Raw genomic sequence first — 13,484 nt, forward strand, 5'->3', positions numbered from 1 at the left:
AGGAAGGTGATCTCCTTGTCTTACTCTTCTGCCATCTTGAAGGTCCTTGGAAGGGCATTTTAGAAGGAAGGAATGAGCAGCACAGCATCTACATCACACTTTGGGGTAGATGTAGGTGGGGAGCTCAGCATCTTAAATGAAAAGGCAATGGTTGAGAAAGGAATCTTCTAGTATTTGTAGGGGATTATGATTATAAAACACTTTATAATGTAGGGTCTTGTCATTTGGAAGATAGCACTAAAAGTAATGATAATTAACATGATCTTCTTTTGCTATGTGGCAACAAGGCTATACATGATTATCTTTTCTTCCTCTTTTTAGCTCAGTTTTGTTTTCCCCCTATGCCCTGTTGTTTAGAAAGAGAAATTTGAGAACCATTTTGTTGCCCCATATTTAGGATTACCTTCCTTCAATACATAGAGAACTCTTCTTTCAAAGGAAGGGTTCTGTTTTCTGGCTACCCCCCTTTTTATTATTCCTTGTGGAATAATAAAATTCTATTAATAGATTGTCAGAGCCAGAGATTATCCTGAAGAATCCACCCCCCCTTCCTAGAGGTGAGGAGACCAAAGCCTAATTGCCCAAGATCATACAACCAGTTAGTGGTTGCATATCCTGCCTTTTCTCCTGTGTTGTACACATACTACAAGGGACCATTTCTCAGTATCATGAAGAATGTTATTAATCCATCTCTATATTTAGTGTGAACTTGACTTTTTTCCTAAACATTTATCTGGGTCACTGATAACACATTTTGACATTGATCCTGCTGTACTTTGTGGCCTTTCATCAAATCTTAAATGAGAGGACAACTTAAGTTCTACGCCTGAACATCTCACGCAATGCAGGAACTCCCTTTATAACATTTCTGATGAGTAAACATCTAGTTTTCTTTAACAGTTCCAGTGACAAGGAGCCTGGGCTGACTCTAAGTCATTGTGCCTTTCATTAGTCACATTTAACACAATACCCTCGGCTCAAGTCAGCCTAGCCCTTCTTCATTTTTTTAATCTTATTTGAGAACTTTAATCCTTTATTCTTAGGCCAGAAACACTTTTCTCAAAAAAAAAAAAAAAAAAAGAAAAGAAAAGAAAAATTTCTGGGTTTCTGCTAATTTTTGACCCTGTTCTATTGTGTTTGTTTGTGCCATCAACTGTTCAAGTGTTTTAAAAATTGGAGCTTATTGAAGGGCTTGGCAAACAACTTGTAAAAATGAACACTCTCACCTATTTTGCCTTCATTTTGATGATTAGCGATCGTGTATTCTCTTTTTTCAGTGTCACAACAACGTCATGGAAGAGGCAGTGTGGAGATGTTGCTATGGATGATGTTGAGTGAGGGTTGAAGGAGGCTACTTCATTCACAGATGTCCACTCACCTGGTAAGAGATTTCAGACTTGCACGTTGATCAGTATCACTCAAGGTCAGTTTTGTTTTCTACAATACTATGTGTGCTGTCTTCATGAAAGCAATGTCTCGCACCTGTGACTACATTTGGGGATGGACATTTTGGGGGAATGTGGGATGGTTCCTTGCATCCCTAAAATCAACCCAAGACTATAATCTCCTCCCCCATGACTTGTTGATAAGAGCCACCATGAAGTGCATGATTTTTTATTTTATACATTGTATCTATTGCGAGTAGCTAACTCCCTTCCTCTCTCCTGGCTTCATATCTAGCCTAGATCTCTTAGAATGGAAACATAGTTTTTTCCGGTTTGTACATAGCTTCCCAAATTCATGACAGCCATTCGTGTTTGATTTCCACACTGGAATCTTGCCTATGAAATGTGTCCAACTGTTCCTAGGTAGTTTCTCAGTTATAGGCTAATTCCAATCATATTGAAACAAAATAGACTTATGAGACATAAGCTCAGTTTTTTGATTCTGAGAACTGGCATGTTTTCCTTCAGTTATATTATGAGAAATGAGTTGGGAAGGGATGGATGAGAGTCGGCAGCTCTTGACAGCTGGCACAGTGGAGGGCAGTGAATGGGGAGGAAGAGCAGGTACGTCTCTCTACTCTCTGGCCCTCAGCATCATCATCGGTAAGATGGGCATCCTGACATTGACCTGCTACTCTTTCTGCACATCCGTCAGGTAGCACATGTGAAGTGCCCCTCGTGGTGCTGGAAATACGGGAATCCCTCAGCAAATGGTGATTCCTTCTTTTATGACAAATGAGATCAGGCATGAAATGTGCTGTGTAGACTTCAAAGGTCTCACTATTATTGTTTGTTAGTTCTTTCTTGGGTGCTTAGAGTTTCACTCCTTAATTAGAGGCCACTCCCTTAACTTTTTTGGAACAGCATTAAATCCCAAAGGCTGCCTTTGATCTGGGCTGACTAGGTCACACCCAGGTTTTTAAATACAGTTATAATCTCCAGCTAATCATAGTATACATGCTGACAGCTTACTGCCTAGCAGGGGGTGTGTATAAACCAATAGCCTTATCCACCACTTTAGTCTCTCCATTCTTGGATTAACCAGATAAGAAGTGTGAGAAAGAGCTCTGACTTCCCCCTTTTGGGAGGCTTCCTGCAAAATAAGTCATTCTGGTCTAGGAAGCTCTGCTGTCCTACCTAATCCCTCGGGGGGGCAGGCAGACAACAGACAACAGGAGTCACCACAGTGTTGAAAAGCATAAGCCTTGGAATCAGACAGATGGGTTGATTCAAGTCCAAGATTATCCATTCCACTGCTGTAATGTAAGTGGTAGTTTATTTCATCATTCTAAGTCCATTTCCCTGTCTATAAAAGGGAGACCATATTGCCTACTCATTGCATTGCTGTGTGATGCACTTGTCACATCGTAAATGCAAAATTCAAACTAGTGTTTCTTTCCAGACTTTCTGCATGTGGACCAATGTCTGCCTCATCAGGGTGCTTTTCCTTCCTGTGCAGAGGAATCTGCCCCTTCCCAGTCCCCAAAAGGGACTATTTCCACTTAAATGGTTTCACAGCCTGCCTAAAAGGTCAAAAAGGACATATTCCTCATACACTTATTTATTCATTTATTCAACCTATTGACTCCCATCAAGGTCCTCAGCTATGAGATGCAGGTTAATTGGAAATTATATTTCATGTTAAAATACTAACAAATCTCTCGTACTGTACTAGAAAATAATCATTTAAGGAATACATTAATTCAGTAGTAGCGCTTCTGAGATGTTTTGTATTTTAGAAACTATATAAATCCTTCAGATGTTTTGATGAGACATGTTTGAATAATTAATTTATATGCTCATATATCTAAGAAGCTTGCAAAACTATTTTATTTGAATGCAATATATATATATGTATATGTGTCTATATTTAATCTCTTATTACCTTGTGAATTATATAGTCATGTCATGTTTCCATTATTTAGACAGATCTCTGGAAATAAAGGGCGGTCTGTTATTTACTAAGAAAATAATTCCAGATTTATTTAAGGATTTCAGCTTTTCTCATCCAAAGCGAAACGCAATTAACTCACTCTGGCATTCTTTTGTTTAACATTTATGAAATAACTACTGCAAGGTGAGACTGCGTGATTCCTCAAGTTTGCCTTCTTGTTCCCATTGAGCCTTTTCCAAAACAGTCTCCTCAGGCAAAGTCAGAGATTGAATATTGTTGGTATGCTGTAGAGGGAATGTCATAGTCAATATGCAGATATTAAATCCAAAAATAGTTGTTGGCCTAAGGAGGCAGCAAAGCTCCTGATTGGAATTGTGAAGTCAAGTGGAGGATGAGAAAGGGAGAACGGGGTGGGGGGTATGAAAGGCATGTTTCCTGTTTGTGTCTCTTCCACATTCCTGTGTTGAAACCCTAACCTTCCCCCCTGCCCCCCGCCCCATGAGGGTAATTAGGTCATGAAGGTGGAGCCCTCATGATGACGTTAGTGCCCTTATAAAAGAGAGAGAATTTAGAAAGCTTACTCTGCCCGCCCCGCACTCCCTGCCATGTGAAGACAGAGCAAGAAGGTGGCCATCTGCAAACCCAGAAGGGAGCTCTCACCAGACCTGGCCATACTAGCACCGTGATCTCAGACTTCCAGCCTGCAGAACTGTGAGAAGTTTCTGTATAAGTCAGTCAGTCCATGGTGTTTTGTCACAGCAGCCTGGACTGACTGAGATAAAGCAGAAGAAGCATTTTGGGGAGCAGTGTGTATGATTAAGATGGTGTAGATTAAGTGGTACAGATGGATTCAAAGCATGGACGGCCAGTGCCTAAGACATAGGTTTTTATTCCAACAATCAACCAGCCCTTACTGAGTATTACTGTATAGCAGACTGGAGATACAATGTGAAAATATTCTTCCCCTCAAGCAAGTTTGTCCACTGGCTGTGCCTATCCCAGCACTACCCAGGACACAGGTCAAGGGTTCATGTTGTCTGGCATGTCTCTAATGTAGCCTAAGATGTACCAGGCGGTCATAGTTTAATGCTGTTTGATGCTTAGCTTTGACACTTACCTCCTCTCTCTCTGATTCTTCACGAGAAATAAATACCTGGCTAAAATTTGATTTACCATGTAATTCTTCTACAGGGATAAAAAGTATTTGTCAAAAGACACAGAACAGCTGCTCTCCCTGCCGATTGTAGTTTTCACTGTAAATTAATTAAATGACATGGTGTGGGTTCCACCTTGACAGACTGATTCTGTTTGCATCCTGGGTTAAAAAAAAAAAAAAAAAATCAGGGGCTGACCCTGGACTGGTGAAGTAAATGCATATTATGGGTATACAAGACTAAATATATACTTTTTAACCCCTTGGCTGTTCTTCTCTGAGCAATGGCAGACTTGGGCTTGAGTAGGAGAGAGTGGCAAGAAATATGGTGGGCACTGTGGAAAGGAGTGAAATGAGGTCTGGTCAGGACTCAGGAGGTGCCCTAGCTCCTGTTCTGACACAAACTCACAGTGTGATTCTTGGCAAATGGCTTAAAAACACTGTGTAACTTTTTCTGATCTACTGAAAAACAATAATGTCTAGTCCAGAGTCCTCTAAGGATATAAGACTAACTCGTAAGAAATAAGTAAAGAATAGTATGAATAAATATAAAAAAAGAATCACATGTGTGATGATTATCCCTGGTGGTGTGTGTCAGAATCACCTGTTGTGAATTTTAAAAATCACAAATAACCAGGTTCCAACTCAGACTTATTAAGTTATCTCTCCCTCACCTTCACTACCACCCCCCACCCCCACCCCCACACAGAAAATGGATAAAAGTGATATGAAAAAGAGGTAGAGTTGGAGGAGACCATCCTGGGTTTCACATGAAGCATATTTTCAAATGGAGGCTGCTGAATTGTGAGTCTCTGGAAGGCAGGAAGTGGGGTTGCTTTGTTTCTAGTTGTGTGCCCCTCAGCCTGAAACAGTGCGTTAGCCACAGTTAGCCCCCCTGAGCATAGTGCACTGACTGGAGGTTGGAGGTGGGGTCGGGATATTAGGGTTTTAGTCTCTGACCTTCATAGCTGTGTGACCTTGGGCAAGTCAGTTTCTCTCTCTAATCTTTGCTTTCTTGACCTGCAAAATAAGGTGATATGATATGGTGACCCTTAATGTTTTCCAAAGTACGGATTCTTGGGAGGCAGATTTGGGCTTGAATTCTGGCCCCAATATTTATTTTTTGGTCTCGTGCAAATTAACTGGCACCTAGTCTGTTAATTTCCTTCTACTTTCTTCTCCTCTCCTCCAAATTGTAATGTTCAGTGCATCTAACAGCAACATTTACTTCTGGTCTACCTCTTGCTTGTTTTGCTTTCAGTTAATTATATGGAGCGATGATGAGTAAATATGTAATGAAAGGGGAGAAAGCCTAAGCTGTGATCAGACAGTTCTGGCTCTAAAAGGTCTGAAAAATTCAACTTCTTAAGACAGTGCCTCTGAGGAGATATTGGCACATTAACCACTCTGTCAAACTCATTGTAGTTTGCAAAGTACTTTCCAAAACATGGTATTATTTGAGCTTTCCAGCCATCCTGAGAATCACGCAGGCACAGATTGTTTTTCACTTTTGTTGAGGGTGTATCTCAGGCTCAGAGTTTTTAAATGACTAAGTCTACCTTCCTTCTTCTTCATAACAGCACTGATCGTTATTAGTAGTACAAAGTATATGGTCTTCTTCAATGTTCAAAACACTCTCCGTATAATGTCATAGCGCCTATAAGTAGCACAGTGAAGTAAAATTCAACTTTGCCAGCCCATTTTACAGCTGAAGAGCCCTTATCTCTGAGAGATTAAATTGTTTGTCCAAGTTCATAAAAATTGTAAGTAGCAGATTCAAGAATTTAATTCTCTGAACTCTTTCAGCACTTTGGAAACTGTATGAATAGTTTCTTTAATTACTTCTGTATTTCCATCGATTCATCATCTTTTCTGAGAGAATTATTTCATAGAATTGATCGAAATTAGACAATAAAGCAGAGGGGTGATCCTATTTGTACTTATTTCATTCTTCTTGGAATTATCAAGACATACCAAGGGAAAGATCATCTCATCAACCCCAAAGATTCTTACAATCAACGTCATTCGATGGCAGAGGATAGTTCCCGAAGCCAGATGTCACTCACTGAAGTCTTTAGATACAGGTCATTTCTGAGTTGCACACCAGTATAGCACCACATGGAGTATCAAGTTACTTCAATCTGATATTTTGACTTGTACATGAATTCTATGCATTGAAAAAGTTATTGACCTGAATTATGTGATGGCTGCTAAATTCCAATAAGAGTTACAAAAATAAACCAAACATGCTAATTAGAAATCTCCATCCCAGATTCAACCACATATTCCCCTTATCTCTAACGGAGGTAAGCTGGTTCATCTTAACATTTTCAGTTCTTGTTTTGTTGTATTTCCTTCCAACCTTTCGCAAAATATGTTATGAAATTTGAGTTTCTCTACTAATTTGGTAGGTAACACCAAAATGTGTTAATGATTGATCATATTTGTATTATATCTTGTCATAAAAATGTCCATGTGCATTACTTTATTTAACTCCTATATATCTTATGATATAGGAATAAAATATAGTATGATTTTCCCATTACACATGAGAAAAAGTAAATTTAAGATTGTTGCTAATAGTAATTTGAGAAATTGTGAATTCAGTTCTGCTAACTACAGCGTTTATCTTTTTTTTTTTCCTCTACATATATGATAACTACTTTAAGATACCACTTTTGGGGCTGCTTTTTATAATCAGTGGACATATCTTCTAACCATTTGAGAGTTATTAGGTATGTAGCATTCACCCAGAATGCTCAGTGGCATAGAATAACTGTAGCTTTTGGTACAACTAAAAGATAAAATAAGAAAGATTTTTAAATGGTTTAGCAGCTCTGAAAAGAAAAATCATCTCAGTTCAACAGTGTTCCCTCGTGTTTGTACATTTAATCCAAGTTCCTTTTTATGAGTTTCTGCTCTTGCTCAGAGAATTCTTTCTGCTGCTCTTTGTTCTGTTCATAGATGTATTTTGTTGAGTCTCCAAATGAAAAAAAAAATACAAAGAAGAAAAAAACATTTACATGTTATGACTTATTGTCACAATGGTTATGGTGGTGAGTGGGGATTCACTCTAGTTTATGAATAATATATTTACACTATTATGTCTCCCGGTAAAATTATAAGATTGATGTTCAACAAAGAGACTCTAAGCATGATGAATTGCTACCACATAAAGGTAGTCAATCTTTATCAGCTTCCATTCAAAATGAGCTGGAATTGTTGCAGGAATGCTCTGAGAGCTTTCCAGCTGATGCGTTCTGCTGTATTCTTTCAATTCTTTTGGAAAAGAAATACTGAGCATCAGACCCACATTTTGTGATAACTTGGGCGGGCTCAGCAGCAGTGGATGCCGGGACTTAATACAGAAAGAGAGGCAAAATCTACAATTCAGTTAGAACTGGGGCTTTTGGAGTGACTGGAAGGTTGTAATGTCAGCAGTTGAACATGCGTTGTATTCAAATAGGCAGTGAATTTCATCTAGATTCAAGCTGGTGTTAAGGAAACGGATGTAGGTGGAGCCAGGCAACATCAATTTTCTATACAGTGACTTTTTCTAGCTAGAAGTAGTATAGCATTCTGGTTTCTTCAATCAACTTATGTTCCTTTAGTGCCTACTGCAACCCAAGCATTGCCACAGGCATTTGGATACATCAGAGAACAAAATGAATAAGTCCTTGCCCTCAGGAAACTTACTTGCTACTGGGAGACAGAAATACATTAAATAAGTAAATAGGTAGGAAGTCAGATGATGAAAATAACAATGCTGAAAAGTAAAGTAGGGTAAGAGGGATGGAAGGGGGTGAGGGTGGCTAGAGGGACGATTTGCTTTTTTTCATTTTAATATTTGGGAAGACCTTGCTGATAAGGGGATATTTGAGGAAAAACATGAAGGAAGTGAAGGAGCAAGCCATGTGGATACCTGCTAGGAGCATTCCAGGTAATGGAGCAAGAACCACAAAGGTGTTGGGATGAAGGTAAGCTCAGCATGTGTTTAGATGATTGGAATGGAAGCAGCATCAGTAAGGGATGCAAAGATGCACAGCAGTGCCCGCATCTGTGGGGAGCACAGGTGGAGTGTGGAAGGAAGGACAGAGAGGAGGAAGGAACTGAGGATATCCATGTACTGATCGTAGCAGAGCACATGCTAAAGACCTTCTGCATGCTGGACTCTGTGGGGATTCAGAGCAACCAGATCCTTATGTATGTCTTAAATATCTGTCTTGCTCCTGCTCTGTCTGAGCTAAATATCTCAGAAACATCAAAGAAATACCACCAAATGTCCATTTTTTATATTCAGATCCTGGGCCATCTGGCCTTACCAAGCACACAGCTCACTCCAGGTCAGTCTTTCCAGGTTCCCAGGACTGTCCTGCTGCTCAAAAAGTGGTGGTTAAACCTTTGAGCCTTCCTGCAGCTGAAACAAGATCTGCTCTTTTTCAGATTCTCACTTGGTTCCAACTTTTTTTTTTTTTGCTCTGGATAGGAGAGAATTTTTTTTAAATTTTATTGGAGTATAATTGCTTTACAACGTTGTGTTAGTTTCTGCTATACAGTGAACTGAATCAGCTCTATGTATACATATATCCCCTCCCTCTGGGACCTCCCTCTCCACCCTCATCCCACCCATCTAGGTCATCACAGAGGACTGAGCTGAGCTCCCTGTGCTATGCAGCAGGTTCCCACTAGCTATCTATTTTACACATGGTAGTGTATTTATGTCAAACCTAGTCTCCCAATTCATCCCACCCTCCCTTTCCCCCCACTGTATCCACATGCCCATTCTTTACATCTGCCTTTCTATTCCTGCCCTGCAGATAGGTTCATCTGTGCCATTTTTCTAGATTCCACATACATGCGTTAATATACAATAATTGTTTTTCTCTTTCTGACTGACTTCACTCTGTATGACAGACTCTAGGTCCATCCACATCTCTACAAATGACCCAGTTACATCTCTTTTTATGGCTGAATAATATTCCATTATATATATATATGTACCACATCTTCTTTATCCATTCATCTGTCTATGGAGACTTAGGTTGTTTCCATGTCCCGGCTATTGTAAATAGTGCTGCAGTGAACATTGGGGTGCATGTGTCTTTTTGAATTATGGTTTTCTCAGGATATATGCCCAGTGGTGGGATTGCTGGGTCATATGGTAGTTCTATTTTTAGTTTTTTAAGGAACCTCCATATTGTTCTCCACAGTGGCTGTATCAATTTACATTCCCACCAACAGTGCAAGAGGGTTCCCTTTTCTCTGCACCCTCTCCAGCATTTATTGTTTGGAGATTTTTTGATGATGGCCATTCTGACCAATGTGAGGTGATACCTCATTGTAGTTTTGACTTGCATTTCTCCAATAATTAGTGCTTTTGAGCATCTTTTCACGTGCCTCTTGGCCATCTCTATGACTTCTTTGCTGAAATGACTATTTAGGTCTTCCATCCATTTTTTGATTGGGTTGTTTGTTTTTTTGATATTGAGCTGCATGAGCTGTTTTTATATTTTGGAGACTAACCCTTTGTCCGTTGCTTCATTTGCAAATATTTTCTCCCATTCTGTGGGTTTTCTTTTCATCTTGTTTATGGTTTCCTTTGCTGTGGAAAAGCTTTTAAGTTTAATTAGGTCCCATTCGCTTATTTTTGTTTTTATTTTCATTACTCTAGGAGGTGGGCCATAAAAGATCTTGCTGTGATTTATGTCTAAGAATGTTTTTCCTATGTTTTCCTCTAAGAGTTTTATAGTGTCCGGTCTTATATTTAGCTCTTTAATCCATTTTGAGTTTATTTTTGTGTATGGTGTTTGGGAGTGTTCTAATTTCATTCTTTTACATGTAGTTGTCCAGTTTTCCCAGCACCATTTATTGAAGAGGCTGTCTTGTCTCCATTGTATATTCTTGCTTCCTTTGTCATAGATTAGGTGATCATAGGTGCGTGGGTTTATCTCTGGGCTTTCTATCCTGTCCCATTGATCTATATTTCTGTTTTTGTGCCAGTACCCTATTGTCTTGATTACTGTAGCTTTGTAGTATAGTCTGAAGTCGGGGAGCCTGAGTCCTCCAGCTCCATTTTTCTTTCTCAAGATTGCTTTGGCTATTTTGGGTCTTTTGTGTTTGCATAAAAATTGCATAATTTTTTGTTCTAATTCTGTAAAAAATGCCATTGGTAATTTGATAGAGATTGCATTGAACCTGTAGATTGCGTTGGGTAGTATGATCATTTCCACAATATTGATTCTTCCAGTTCAGGAACATGGTATATCTCTCCATCTGTTTGTGTCATCTTTGATTCCTTTCATCAGTGTTTTATAGTTTTCTGAGTACAGGTCTTTTGCCTCCTTAGGTAGGTTTATTCCTAGTTATTTTATTCTTTTTGTTGTGATGGTAAATGGGATTGATTCCTTAATTTCTCTTTCCGATCCTTTGTTGTTAGTATGTAGGAATGCAAGAGATTTCTGTGCATTAATTTTGTATCCTGCAACCTTACCAAATTCAATGATTAGTTCTAGTAGTTTTCTGGTGGCATCTTTAGGATCATCTATGTATAGTATCATGTCATCTAAAAACAGTGACAGTTTTACTTCTTTTCCAATTCGTATTCCTTTTATTTCTTTTTATTCTCTGATTGCCATGGCTAGGACTTCCAAAACTATGTTGAATTTTCAAGAGTGGTGAGAGTGGACATCCTTATCTTGTTCCTGATCTTAGAGAAAATGCTTTCAGTTTTTCTCCATTGAGAATGATGTTTGCTGTGGGTTTGTCATATATGGCCTTTATTATGTTGAGGTAGGTTCCCTCTATGCCCACTTTCTGGAGAGTTTTTATCATAAATGGGTGTTGAATTTTGTCAAAAGCTTTTTCTGCCTTATTGAGATGATCATATCGTTTTTATTCTTTAATTTGTTAATATGGTGTATCATATTGATTGTTTTGCATATATTGAAGAATCCTTGCATCCCTGGGATAAATCCCACTTGATCATGGTTTATGATCTTTTTAATGTGTTGTTGGATTCTGTTTGCTAGTATTTTGTTGAGGATTTTTACAACTATATTCATGAGTGATATTGGTCTGTAATTTTCTTTTTTTGTGATATATTTGTGTGGTTTTGGTATCAGGGTAATGATGGCCTTATAGAACGAGTTTGGGAGTGTTCCTCCCTCTGCAAGTTTTTGGAAGAGTTTGAGAAGGATAGGTATTAGCTCTTCTCTAAATGTTTGATAGAAATCACCTGTGAAGCCATCTGGTCTTGGACTTTGGTTGGAAGATTTTTATTTACAGTTTCAATTCTATCCTCTTTCTTCAGCTTGGTCAGTTGATCAAAGATTTTCTTTTTAATACACCTTCTGCTCCACCACATCTTCAGAGACTTCTCCTTTCCACCACCTCCAGGCTCATCTCTTATTCTGTCTCCTCTTGACCTTGCATTCTATCACAGGATGTGAGTAACACAGAATCTCTGCCCTTAAGAATTTTTCAGAAAGTGAACACCTGCCCAACTCATTGATAAAAGTTGAGCGAGACCGAGATGCAAGCTCTTTTGTTGGAGCAAATAAAATGAGTTTGGAGAAGAACTTCCTTCTGCCAAAGGAAGGTAATAGAGGCTCATGAAAAAAGTGACCTATGGTTTGGGCCTTGAAGGATAAGTGATATTGTAGTAGGCAGAAGGGGTGAGGTTGGGAAAATACATTCCATGCAGAAGGAGTCACTTGTACAAGTGTATTCTTATGTATTCCCATTCCTGCCATTCCCCTCTTATGACACTGTGCTATGGCCCAGTTTACCTACATGTCTAGCCCTGCATGATATTTATTGATGGTTTTATATGATAACTTAAACACATGCCATCTTCTTCTTCTGTGGGTGTACTTCCATTTGCTTGGTTGGTTGGTTGGTTGATTGCTCACTTGCTTCTGAGCCTGGTATTTTCAAGAATCCTTCCTGAACCTACCCCAGGCAGCTCTAACCACACCTTTATACCGTGATTTCTTCACAGTTTGGCCCTGGGTGATATAGTTGCTGTAACTCTCTGCAGACCTTTCCATCTGTGTATGCTGCTAAGGAAAGCAAAGGGAGGTCACAGAAACCTGGATTCTTGTTCTAGTTCACCATTCACTGACCTATGACAAGTGCCAGGCTCCTCTTTGTTAAGGTTGCTCACCTGCCAAGATATGGGAGATTGGATCAAATGTCCCTTCCAAATCTGAAAAGCAAGAGCCTATGGTTTTGAGAGATTGCAATCACCTTGAAGTAGGAGAATGAGTTCACTCTTTCTCTTGGAATCTGTGCCCTTCCACTGAATTAGAGGCAAGTGGCACTCTTGTCAGGGGTTCCTGTACAGGTTTTGGATCTACTGTTAACTTTCTGCATGACCTTGGTTAAGTCTTTGCCACATGCTTAGCTTTGGTTTCCTCACCTACAAATTAGTGATAAGAATAGCCATGTTATATACAGTGGGGAGGATTAAATGAGATAAAGTATAAAGATGCAACACATGTGATAACTTTGAAAAATGTTTGAGTTACAACCACACAAAGGAGATGTTCAGCACTTGTTGTTACAATTGAGCTTTTATCTGGTTGGATTGGACATGATTGTAACTATCAGCTGACTCTCCATTTTCTGAAATGAGGGATTTTTCTGTTGCAGAGATAAGTTATAACACATTTTAACTCAGTGGCAAGGCTGCTGCTGAGCTTGCAAGCTTAAGGACATCCTGGAGAATCCATAGTTAACTCAGTGTTTAGTAGAATATCATTCACACTTAGGAATATTTAGCACAAGGACATGAATAGCTAGACTTGCAGTTGTAACATTTAAAAAAAATCAATGACTTCATAAACTTATCTATAATCGTTAGAAGATGTTTTCAATAAACCTTAATGAAATTTATTATTTTTTCACCTATAAAACTAAATAGATTTGCAGATGGATAAGGATCAGCTCAGCTCAGCTCCTCCTGTGAAATTGCCCATTCAGATCTGCCTAC

At 39.0% G+C, this 13,484-nt stretch overlaps 1 long non-coding RNA gene across 1 annotated transcript in view; it reads left to right on the forward strand.

Annotated features, from left to right (window-relative positions):
- The window catches only part of LOC132376556 (uncharacterized), a 130,879-nt gene that overhangs the window by 77,020 nt on the left and 40,375 nt on the right, over positions 1-13,484 (forward strand). The window contains exon 2 of the long non-coding RNA XR_009506350.1: positions 1,278-1,381. This is a non-coding gene — a long non-coding RNA (uncharacterized LOC132376556). The remainder of the gene's footprint in view (positions 1-1,277; positions 1,382-13,484) is intronic.

The sequence above is a fragment of the Balaenoptera ricei genome, chromosome 13, assembly GCF_028023285.1.
Source record: "Balaenoptera ricei isolate mBalRic1 chromosome 13, mBalRic1.hap2, whole genome shotgun sequence".
In the NCBI taxonomy this organism is placed as follows: Eukaryota; Metazoa; Chordata; class Mammalia; order Artiodactyla; family Balaenopteridae; genus Balaenoptera; species Balaenoptera ricei.